Genomic DNA, 12,420 nt, shown 5'->3' with positions numbered 1-12,420 from the left:
ATTGCATCCTAGGCATTTCTAGGCCAAGATTAAGACATAATAATCAGGATAAGACTTAGAAACACATGAAGAACGAAATGAAATAAGTTAAATACGATCCAAGCGTGTGTTTCAGTATGTGTATCTGTTATGTTTGTGTAGGTCACGTGCCGTGTGCTATTAATCCATTGGTTGCTATCATGCTATCTGTGTAACTATCAGTGAGTAATAATCTATGTTTGATATGAAGTACTTTCTGGACATTATGATATAATATGAATTGTTTCTAAACGATAGAAAAAGCTATTTTGTGATTCCATGAATGATGATCCATATCTTTGACATGTATTTGTGGTATCTTTAGCAGAGGCCCTCGCCTAGGGGACATAATATTGTGGCTTATGGTCATGAGGCCTTCGGTCGGGGGAAAGAATACCGTGGCCTGGCCCTCACATGGGGGAAACAATAGCGTGGCCCATGTATAAGATATGTTACCCGGTATTAGAGGTTCCATTATGGAACTTGATATGCTTGACCAAAGTGATATGTTAATGCTAAAGGAAGTACCACACATGATTTGAATACGATTGTGAACATGACTTTGTTTTTGATACAACCATGCTTATCTCTTTGATTGATATGATATGAAACTAGACATCGTTCATTAAAATCTTTACTCTGTTATTATTCATTGGGCTTCTGCTCACTCTATTATTTATGTATGTAGGTGACCAGGCTCAGAGTTGATGACCTAGAGTTTTGGTTTGTCAGCCAGCCTTTGCGCCTCCCGAGGAGGTTCCGAATGTCAAGTGGTCATGTTTTGTGCACATATGTAAGACTTTGTTTTCTTTCTAGAATACATACAAGTTTTCTATTTATCTATATATTGGGCTAAGTCCCCTTTTGGCTATATCTGTAATGAATGTAACGTAAGACTACTGTATTTATGACGTCACGTATATATATATAAAATTTTGAAATCTGTCCCATATATGTTTACACAGCTCAATGGACTATGTATGTTTCTATATTTGCTTCGCTAGCCCCTTATAATTTGCTAATCAGGTCAGAGGCCTTCAGTAATCTGATGATTACTGGCCGGTTGCGACACTAAACCTGTAGGAGCGGGTTTGGATCGTAACAAGTTACCTCACCTCGGCTAGGGAAATCCTCCTCTAGGAAATCTATGTCTTGTGACTCAATTTCAGTCACACTTCCATCCGGATGCTCCAAAATAAACACATAGCCCTTAGAATGCTCACTATAGCAAATGAAGAGACACTTCTTTCCTTTAGGGCCCAACTTCCCAAACTTATGAGAAGCGTTGTGTATGTAAACTGTCCAACCCCAAGGCTGCAAATTGCCCATATCAGGCTTTTCACCAGCCCACATCTCATATGAGGTGGAAGGAACTGATTTGGAGGGCATATGGTTAAGGACGTAGGCAATTGTCAACAAAGCATCTCCCCAATAAGAAATAGGAAGATTAGCCTGTGCCATCATAGATCTAACCATGTCAAGTAATGTGCGATTCCTTCTCTCCACTACACCATTTTGCTGCGTAGTCCGTAGAATTGTTAATTGCTTGATAATTCTTTTTTTCTCACAGAGCACTTTAAGTTGCTCAGATAGATACTCGTGTCCCCAGTTAGTCCTTAGAGCCTTAATGCTCTTGTCAAATTTATTCTCAACCTCATTAACATACTGTCTAAAGCAATCTAATGCTTTTGACTTGTGAGAAATCAAATAGACATGGCCAAAACGCGTGCAGTCATCTATAAATGTGATAAAATAAGGGGCTCCATGCCTTGCCCATTGGTCCACATATATCAGAATGAATAAGCTGTAATGAGACAGATGCCCTTTTGACTTTCCCAAATGGTTTCCTTGTTGCCTTTCCAGCAAGACAGTGCTGACAAGTAGGCAAAGTGACTCTAGCGAGTGGGCTTAAAAGGCCTTCTTTAGCCAATCTAATCATCTTGTCTTGCCTTATGTGGCCTAATCTAGCATTCCATCTCATAGAATCTTTATCACAAATAGATGCAATATAAGAAACAGAGCCATTGACATTATTATTAAAACTAGAATCATCCACATTCAAAACTAAGAAACCATCCAAAAGATAACCAAAACCATAAAAAATTGTACCCAAATAAATGATTATTCTCAAAATAAAAGATAAAACCAGGACTCATCATGCTAATAACTGAAACTAAGTTTCGCCGAATATCTGGAGCATAAAGAATATCATGAAGATACAAGGTGCGCCCTCGTCGCATTTCCAACTTGTATGTGCCAATGCCAAGCACCTCCACATTAGACTCGTTCCCTATGTAAACTTTTCTGCTTCCAACAGGTATTCAGCGATACTCAACGAACCCTACTCTGTTCCTCGCGACGTGGTCAGTTTCTCCTGATTCTATAACCTACAAATGAAGAGAATGAGCAATTAATGCTTGACTAGAAACAAAGCATTGAATACGAGAAATTAAGTAAGGGAGTACCTTCTTCTGCTCTGGGAAATCTTGAGCGAAATGTCCTTCTTTGTTACAATTAAAGCATGTCAGTTTAGCCTTTACCTTCTTGCCACCTCTCTTACCCATACACTTAAAATTTCTAGCTCCATTGGGCATTAGCACAGTTGCTGCTTGCTTCTTAGGAGCACCTTTTGCTTTTCCACGCTTGAATTGAGAAGTCCTACGTGAGCTTGACTCAACCACCATAGCAAAACCATCAGACTTAGCCGCCTCTAGGAGCTCAACCTTTAGCTCCAAATGACCCGATATGTCCTCGAATGTTTTCACACTCTCATTATGAATCATGTTCTGCTTCATATGCTCCTAAGAATTTGGTAGAGAGCGAATCACAGCTTGAACTTGCTGCTCTTAAGTCAAATTGTGCCCAGCGGCCGCCAGCTCACGTATCATGGCTGACATGACCCTCAAATGCTGTTTCATAGAGTGATGCGCCTTTTTCTAATAAGAATCAAACTTCAGTGTTAGCCCACGTAGCTTTGCCAAAGAGGTGACACCAAACTTTTGCTTGAGGGCTTCTAGCAAGCAATGCTCAAACTCACTAATCAAGTCGTTATGCATGCTGCTCAGCATGGTAAAGCTCGCACACAGATCTTTATTACGCCAAGTTTGATAGATTTCAAGATCACGATGATGTTGAACTGTATTGCCCTGCTCAGACTCAACCATCACTTGGTCAAGTGCGTTCAAAACTTCTTTCTCATTGAGGAGATATTGGATCTTACGGCGCCATAGCATAGTTATTGACATCACGGCGATGTTGAGCTGTCTTAGCTGCCATTTCTACATATAGGAAAAAAAAAAGAACAAATGCGCAGAGGATATTAATTTTAGCAACACAAAATTATTTTGCAACAAAAGAATTTAAATTAAATAATGATAATATCACACACGTCTCAAGATCGAAAATTTGCTATGCTATTAATCAACTCTTGCACCTCTAGTGACAATTATCAAAACTTCATTTAATTCCATGCGCAAAATTTTGTTTTTCGAGAGATAATTCCTAGAATCTTCTCATTCGAACAACCTCCCACTACTTATGGCATGTCTAAAGCATGATAATTAGTCTAATTCCATACAATAGTATCTTAATGTAAATTCACAATCAAGTCATGCTATGTTACATTTAATAATGGAATTTAAATATAAAAAAAATTAATCATGTTATTCTAATCACAACATATTAGAAACTCTAAGCAAAAAACAACAATATACTGGTAGCGTTTGGTAACACTTACGTTTTCAGTTTATATTTACAAAAATTTAAAAAACTCAAATAAAAACTTGTTTGGTAAATTTTTGATTTATAAATCAGTGGTCTCAGTTTATAAATTTGGCCAAAAAAATGTAAACTCAAAAAATGAGTTTACATTTTGAGTTTTCAATTTTTTTTTTTTACCACCCAACACTAGCCACCACCCACCACCCACCACCATTTTCCACCATCGTCTTCCGCCACCACCACCTACCACCCACCTCCCACCACTAGCCACCAACCACCACCACCAGCCACCACCACCCACCAGCCACTCGCCACAACCACCCATCTCCCGCCACCACCACCACCACCACCCACCACCCACCTGCCATCCACCCACCACCGGCCACTACCATCCACTTGCCTGCCATCACCACCCGCCACCTACTAGCCACCACCATTCACCACCCACCAGCCACCACCAGCCATCCACCCACCCACCACCATCACCCACCACCCACCCGCCACCATCCACTACCACCACCACCACCCACCACCCACTACCCACTTGCCACCACCACCCACCACCCGCCACCATCACCACCACCCACTCGCCACCACCCGTTACCGTCACCCATCCACCCACCACCACCACCCGCCACCTACCCACCACCACTCGCCATCCACCACCCACCTGTCACCACCATCCACCCACCCGTTACCACTTTTCACCACCGTCTTCCGCCGCCACCACCCGCCATTTGCCTCCACGTTCCACCACCGTCTTCCGCTACCACCACCCACCCACCCGCCATTTGCCACCACTTTCCACCACCGTCTTCTGCCACCATCACCCACCACCTGCCACCATTTTCCACCACCGTCTTCCGCTACCACCAACCGCCATCATTTTTTACCATCGTCTTCCGCTGCCACCACTCGTCACCACCCACTACCCGCCACCACTTGTCATTTCTCATTCTTTTTTATATTTTTAAAATTTTTAAAACATTTTGTCTAAACCAAACGCATTTGTAGTTTATGTTTTTCTAAAAATAAATAAAAACTAGTTTATAAAATTTTTGTAAATATAAACTGAAAACGTAAACGTTACCAAACAGGCCCACTGTGTTTAATATTTAGATTATGCCATAATAAAAAGTACATAACTTTTGGAATTTTCTAGAATTTTCATGACTTTTAAATAATTAATAAATACATATAAAATCAGAAATAAATATTACAGAACTTGGGAAAGTGCAACAATCATACCAATAACTAGTAAACCATTACAGTAGTCTACAGAAAAATTTCAACTTCAGAAACTTAGTCATGCAACACCAGAAGCATTTTAAAGGAGAAATAATGAATTATTATCTCAGGAAAAATATTTTTATTTTCATAAAATTTTGAAAATTTTACAATAGATAAAAAATTTAATTTTAAGTCCAATAGTACCAACCATGCTCAAAACAAGGCTATAACGAATTATTTATGACCATTCAAAGCAATTCATAATTAAAAAAAAAAAAAACAAATAGAGCCTTACCGTCCAGCAGCCAAGCCAGCCAAGTCGATGTGGAAAACGGCGCAGCTCGGCTTGGCATAGCGCATGGCACGTGCGTGGACAACACGCACAACGCACGCATGGGTGTAGACACCCCATTTTTGATCGCCCACAAGACTTGGGCGCTTTGTCCTAAGCACTCGATGATGCAGTAACGTTGTCAATGTTTCAAATTCTCAGCGAAAGAATCCGATTTTTAGCGCTAAACAATCTCAACCTTCCATACCCAGGTTGTTTCTATTCCTATATACCACAAAAATCCATTTTTCAGCACCATGCCAATATACACTAAGCCTGAACCAGAGGAACAGGGGAGCCCCATTAGGGCCCAGTCGTGGCCATTTGGAGACGGCTATGCCTTTTGGGCAAGGAACACTGTTCTGAGCGGGAATTCGCCAGATGTCCATTTTTGAAGATATTTATGACCTATTTGGCTCAAATTCTATAAATATGAGCTGATGACTCAGTGTTGGGGGTTAGAAAAATTTCCAAGAGTGTAAAAAATCTTTAAGATAGCTTATTCTTCCTTAGCAAGCTATCTTTGAGATATTATATCATCCTTGAAACATATCTATACATCATATAGACTCTTAGAACTGAACCTTGGAGCCTTGGTTGAGCCTTGAGAAGCATAATTCAACCTTGAGAGTGTGATAGGATCAAGTTTGGTTTATAACCAAAGCTTTCTTTCTTCAAGAGGTATAAGCTTGTCACCTTTTTCATTGCTTTCATTTCAATCTCTCTCTTTCTATTTCTTGTGTTTTTGTGCTTTTTTGGATCCATTTCAAGTGTTGAAACTTGGGGTTGAATAGCTACCAAAGGTAGAGAGGCTTAACACCCTTTCTTGTACTTTACTTCATAGCTCATTCCCTTTGTTTTACCACTATTTTTCTTGGCTTACAAACCGATTTTCAGAGTTTAAAAAGGATGAAAAACATGGTTTAGAAGTCTCAAAATTGGAGGGGTTAGCTACCTCTCCTGCACTTGTTTACTAGTTTTGTATCTTCTTGTCCTTACTCATCTTTTTGTGCCTTTTAAATATACTTTTAGCCACTGTCTTTTTTTTTTTTTTAATGTTTTAGGGGTTGTTTGGGGCTGTTTTGATTCATTTAATTAGTTTATACTTTGAATACTTTGCTTGTTGTGTTGTACGTCTTCATGGCTTCGGTTGTTTAGGCCTTAGATATTGGGTCATTCAAGTTGATAGCTTTCTTTACTTAGTTTCTATGTAAAGAGTTCCATTTTTGGTAATAACCAACTTCGCATAATCATTTCCGCGCCATCCCTCCTTTATTAGTTTTCTTTGTTTGAGAGTTGTTTCAAGCGATTGATTGTCATCTGAGGCATGAGAAAGAGACCTCCTATGCTCAATAGCTTAATCTCTTCGGAGGTTCATCATCAAGGCATAGTCTCTCTTTCGTGCTAAGGATCACTTCTCGTTTGACATTCCTCTTCATTTAGTGGACTTAAATCTCATTATCGGACAAAATGATTAAAGTCTGGAAATGACTAATAAAATTGGCTTAAATCAATGAAATCGACATAAAGAAGATGAATAAAATTGGTTGGATTTGGCCGAACGTTATGCCGAGTCCATTGCGTCAAGAGTCATCACTTATCAATTAATGAGATTTAATGAATTTTGAGGTGTGTCTACCTCCATCTTTGAGCTAACTTCATGATAGGAGGGAAGGGTGGTTGTCTTTCATTATATTTATTAACTTTTTGTCCAAACGAGCTCGAAATCATCAAGCAATCAACTTGCTACCATTGATGGTTTCAGAATTGAATCCGTTCTTCTCTTGAGCTTCCCCATGACAGAGAAGAGCAGAAGGGACAAACAGGGCCTAGAAAGACCCTGTCTGTACTATTTTCACTTCAGAGCACAAAAATATTTTTTTGCATGAAAATAGGGCACGGCTAGCCTTGTTTGGACCCGGTCGGGCCTCATTGGGGGCTGGATGGGCTCCAATGTTTGGCAAATAGATCATTTTTGGTAGAAACAGGGGACAGTGACTAAAGGTGAAACAGAGTTGTGGAGAAGTGGTTTTGAGGATACTCTTCAGATCTTGGGGGACACTTTTGATCCTCTTCTAGTCACTTGAAAAAGAATGAACACTCCGGTCGGGGGTGCTGGAATTAGCACTCCGACGGGCAAGTCAGTCTCACACTCAGGATTGCTTGTATTCTAAGTTAAGCACAATAATTTTCACATACCTTTCTCAGTTTGCTATTCCTCTATTTATACTCGTTCCCTATGCCTCGGGGCAAGGCCCACTTTTCACTCATTATCCTTCTATTCCCTTGGCTCCATTGTTCAATAACTATTCGGCCTATCTATCCATTTTATTCGGCATCCTGAACGTGCCGGATAGAGCCGAATAGTATCTGGATGGAATATGCTTCTAATTCTTTTTAATATTTGGCTCCCATAATTGCCCCCCAAACACCCCACTAGCATCATCTAGTTGGCGTGGTTGGCTTCTAATCTGGGGAGACTAAAATTCGGCGGTTAATCCTCTTCCCGATGCGTGTTGGGACGCGTATACGCTTTTTGGTCATTATAACGCTTTCCCGCCTCATTCGTGCTTCTCTCGCATTTATTATGATTTGAAGCTTAAGTCTTGTCAAATATATGCTTTTTTGAATATTTTGAACCTTTCGGGCTGCCAATCGGTATTTCTTCTCTGGCATTTTCTGCAACTCCTATCCGTCTTCTCCTTGTTTTCTTTGCCTTTCGTAAGTCATCTTCTCTTTTCTTTGTAATCCTACTTTCCGTGTTTATTTTTTGATTTAGAATATCCTTGAGTCCTCATTAAAATGGCTAAGCATTTGAAAGACCTCCTCTCCGAGGATCGAATATCTGGGTTCTAGAGACATTTCTCCATTCCTGATAATGTCTATTTATCTCTAGTAATGGACAATTCCCTTGATATGGAGAGGGACGACCGAAATATAATCGTCTTTCCTCTCCTATCCATTGCGGAGGGCGAAGTTCGCTTTCCCTTACATCCATTTCTTAGGGCCGTCCTCCGACATTGGGGTCTGATTCTCTCGCAACCCAATGTGAATTTCTTTCGAATCGTGATCGGAATTGTAGAGTTGAACTAGCGCCTCAGGATCAACCTTGGCATTCCGGCGATTCAGCACTGCTACGCTTTAGCCAAATCCTCCGGTCGGCTCGGTCGTTACTTTCTCAGGGCCAAGGACACCTACCATCATCTGGTAACGATGCTTTCCAGCTCTGGAAAACGAGTTGACGATGTAATGGTCAATGTCCGAGGTAACTGGGAATTCGGCGAAGGCGATGATCGCCTAGACCCTATTCCCAGACGGAGGGGTGAACCAGGTTGCCATGTAACTTCTTGTTTGTTGACCCTTCTTTTATTCGGCTCCTTTTCCAAATCTAATCCTCTGTTTTTGTAGGCAATAAGTTGAAGAAGGTTCTGACCTCAGCTGACGACGCAGTCCTTGCAGAAATTAAGATTGCGCTAAAGTACTTTGGCCGTCCAAACGTACAGAAACAAGGTAGAGCCGCCCACATTCTTCTTAGGAAAATTGGTCTCGAAACTCCTGATTCCGAGCAAAACTTAGAGCCGGTGATCAAGGTAGTCGCTGAATCAATCAGGGAGTTCGCTGCCGAGGCCGAATAGGTCGACGAAGCCCAGAGGTCAGCGTTTGAGGCTGTCGGTCATAACCAGCGTGACTCACCGTCCACTTCGGGTCGGGTAGAGTTTTCCTTCGGGGAGATTTTTATAGACTTGGGGGATCTACCCGGGGATTTTTCTGAAAGCATTGCTAGGGAAAATCTCACGCAGATGGTGAGAAAGAGAAATGTCAAGCGAATGGCCGCCCGAAAAAAGGCGGAGGCCGCTCGTTCTGAGCCTGCCCCGGTTGAGTCTTTACAACCCATTACTGAAGGGGAAACGACTCAAGTTGTTGTGGATGGGACGGAGAAGGAGGCCGAATAGCAGATTACGAAAGAGCGACTAGTTCCAAAAAAGCGGGGCAAAAAAAGTAACGCCGAGGGAGAAGTTGGCTCAAAGGATAGCCTTGCTGGAAAACGGCCTCGTTTAGAGGAGTCCGACGTCGCGTTTCCTTTTGTTGTTCAACCAAAGATCAAAAACACGCCAATCTTTGCTGACGCATCCGCCATGAAGGATCCAGTCGTAGCGTTGAGCTTGGCCACCTCAGTTTCACTACCGGCTGACAAGGCCACCTTTCAAGAGGAGCCGGATTTGGCGGCTATAGTGTTCGCTGCCCAGTCGGCCCTTTTGGTATGTGTACGATTTTCACTTTTTTACTCGTTTGGTTTGGTTTGCATATGATATTCCTTGGTGTGATGATCCTAGCCTGTTTTGAAGACGGTTGGAAGGATAGCCGAACTAGGCTGCTGTCAACATGATGCCACTGAAAGAATTAGCCGTTTAAAGTCTGAAGCTGAAGGTGAAAGGAGCAGGGCCAAATTCGAGGCGATGAGAGCCGCAATGGAAAATGCTTGAGCCGAAGCAGAAAAGGAGAGGGCTCAGACTGCTGACCAGCTCAGATCCAAAGCTGAGGATAGGACGAACGCGAGCGAGGAATCACTCGAGTTCGCCAAGGAGGCGCTTGCCAAGGCAGAGGCTGAGTTAAAGGAGTTGAAGGCGGCCAAGGAAAAAGCCAAATCCAAAGTTTCTACGGCGCTTAAGGCTGGAAGGAGCACCGCCTTCAAGGAATATGTAGACGAGGTCCCCAAATTCGAGAATCGGGGATTCAAACATGGGTGGCTCAAAGCCCTTGCTGCCGTTGGAGTTACATTGGCCGTGCCAATTCCATACGAGCAAGTGGACGTTAAGCCGCTTGAGTCTGATCCCAAGGATTGATCTGGGAGACATTCTACTTTTATTAAGTATATTCAATTTCAATTTCAATGTACGTTTTTTAGTTTTCATATGTAAAATGTCCGCTGCCAGCGCCCAGTTTATGAATGAAAATTTTATATGCTCTCAAATTATTTCTCGTATTGTTTGCTGTATGAGTGTATAGTTAGGAGAATCAGCAGTTAGAACTAAATGTCAAGCTTGCGTGAGACGGCAGGCTTAACAATCGATTAAAATTAGGGATCTGATCTAATCATAAATAGAATCAATTCATGGCTACTGTTCAGGCAAATCGATTCGTGGAACGGCTGGGGCACTTGAGCCGTATTGATTGACTAATCTGCCCTTGCCCCAGCTGGTTCATGAACGTAGAACGCCGGGATCTGACTTAATCATAAATAGAATAAATTCATGACTACTGTTCAAACAAATCGATTCATGGAACGGCTGGGGCACTTAAGCCATATAGATTGATTAATTTACCCTTGTCCCAGCTGGTTCATGAACGTAGAACGCCGGGATCTGACTTAATCATAAATAGAATAAATTCATGACTACTGTTTAGACAAATCGATTCATGGAACGGCTGGGGCACTCAAGCCGTATAGATTGATTAATCTGCCCTTGTCCGAGCTGGTTCATGAACGTAGAATGGCGATTATCACGTAATGAATCTTGTACGGAATAACCGACGTGTGGAATGGCTGGGGCACTCGAGCCGTATAGATTGATTAATCTGCCCTTGGCGCTTCAATATTAATGAGACAGCCTCGGAGATGCTGCCCTGGTAAGGAATAAATAGGCGTGTACTTCGTGAACGAGGGTCCTATTTATGCGCTTAGTGATCATCTCAGTTTCGCTCTTTGAGGAAGATTAAACAAGTGCGAATGTCAAATAAGCTTTTCTTCAACAGCAGAGGTGAAAGGAAGACGCTAGCTGAGCTGGGAGGTGCCATGAATCGAAGCGGTGAACCCTTACGAATGGGCGGTAGGACTTCGAGGGATCAGGAGAGACACCCATCTCCTCGTCGTCGAAGTAGATCGCCTAGGAGGGACAATCAGCCACAACGTAAGTCTCCTCAGTCCCGTCCTGGAAGGGAATCCGACGCGACTCCTCGTCCATTGAGTTTCGCGGTCTTCGTGGGTAATAGACCAATGATGGAGGCGAATTCGATCATTCGAGATCCAAATGTGGCAGTCGAATTTACTCGACAAAATTTTCCACCTGAAGTTCAGCAGTCGATGGTGGGTCGGCCGGACTTCAAAGTGTTTCGCGAAGGCATTCATGGGGCGGTGAGGGGACTGTACACGGTTTATGAGATTGGCATGCATCTTCGCGCCGCTCGCCGCGACATAGAATAGAGAGATGAACAAATTCGAAAGTTAGAAGCTCGTGCTGAGAAAGCCGAGCGTGAGCTAAGGAAAATCAAGCCTGCCGGGGCCCAATCAACCGGCTAACCCAACCTAGTTGTGGAAGAAAGGGTCACTCAAAGGCTGATTAGTGATGCGATCGCCGATCGTAATACGGCTAGCATGTTAGCGATTGAGACTGCGAGAGGCGTGGCCTATGAAAAAGGCTTCCATGACGGCCGACTGGTCAGAATTCAGAAGACCAAAGAGAAACTCGCTGAGGAAGTTTGCCGATGAGAAAATCGTGGCTTTAAGCACGGTTGGATCAAGGCATCTCAAGCCACGGAAGCTCTCCGAGCGTCGGGAATTGATTCGCCGCTGCCACTCTACCAACGTAATCATTTTCCCTTTTCCGTGTTTGAAGTCGAGAAAAGTGAGGATAAGGGTGAGGTCGAATAAAAATACTAAGTAATTGTGTAGTTATTGCCTGATTGAATAAATTGTCCTATTTTAAATGTTTCATTGTAACCTGCATTCGGCACACTTGCGTTTGCATACATTTTCATTGTATAAGCATTGTCCGGCCCAAGTTAAGTAGGCATTTAATTCCGAACGGTTATATGCCGGCTTTTCATGAGCATTCTTGGTTAAATGTCATTCGTTTCACGCACAATCAATCTGCCGATTAGGCTCTGAATTCGGAGGCTTAATCGGCCTAAAGGCGTCACGCTCCAAGGGCTCCGAATCCGGAAACTGTCAGCCCATCTATAATCACCATAATTAGTCCATTTCATCTCCAAAAAGCCAAAAATTAGTATATGGAGCAGCTATGGCCAATATCTACCAGTGTCCATCTTTTGGGGTTCAGTATTAATGAAATCGCCTCGGGGTCACCGCAAGGATTATAAATAAATTACCTCAGACTTTTCGC

This window comes from Camellia sinensis, chromosome 3, assembly GCF_055761805.1.
Source record: "Camellia sinensis isolate YWXY chromosome 3, ASM5576180v1, whole genome shotgun sequence".
NCBI classification, from domain to species: domain Eukaryota; kingdom Viridiplantae; phylum Streptophyta; class Magnoliopsida; order Ericales; family Theaceae; genus Camellia; species Camellia sinensis.
The sequence above is the reverse complement of the archived record's forward strand: the minus strand, read 5'-3'. Positions refer to the sequence as shown.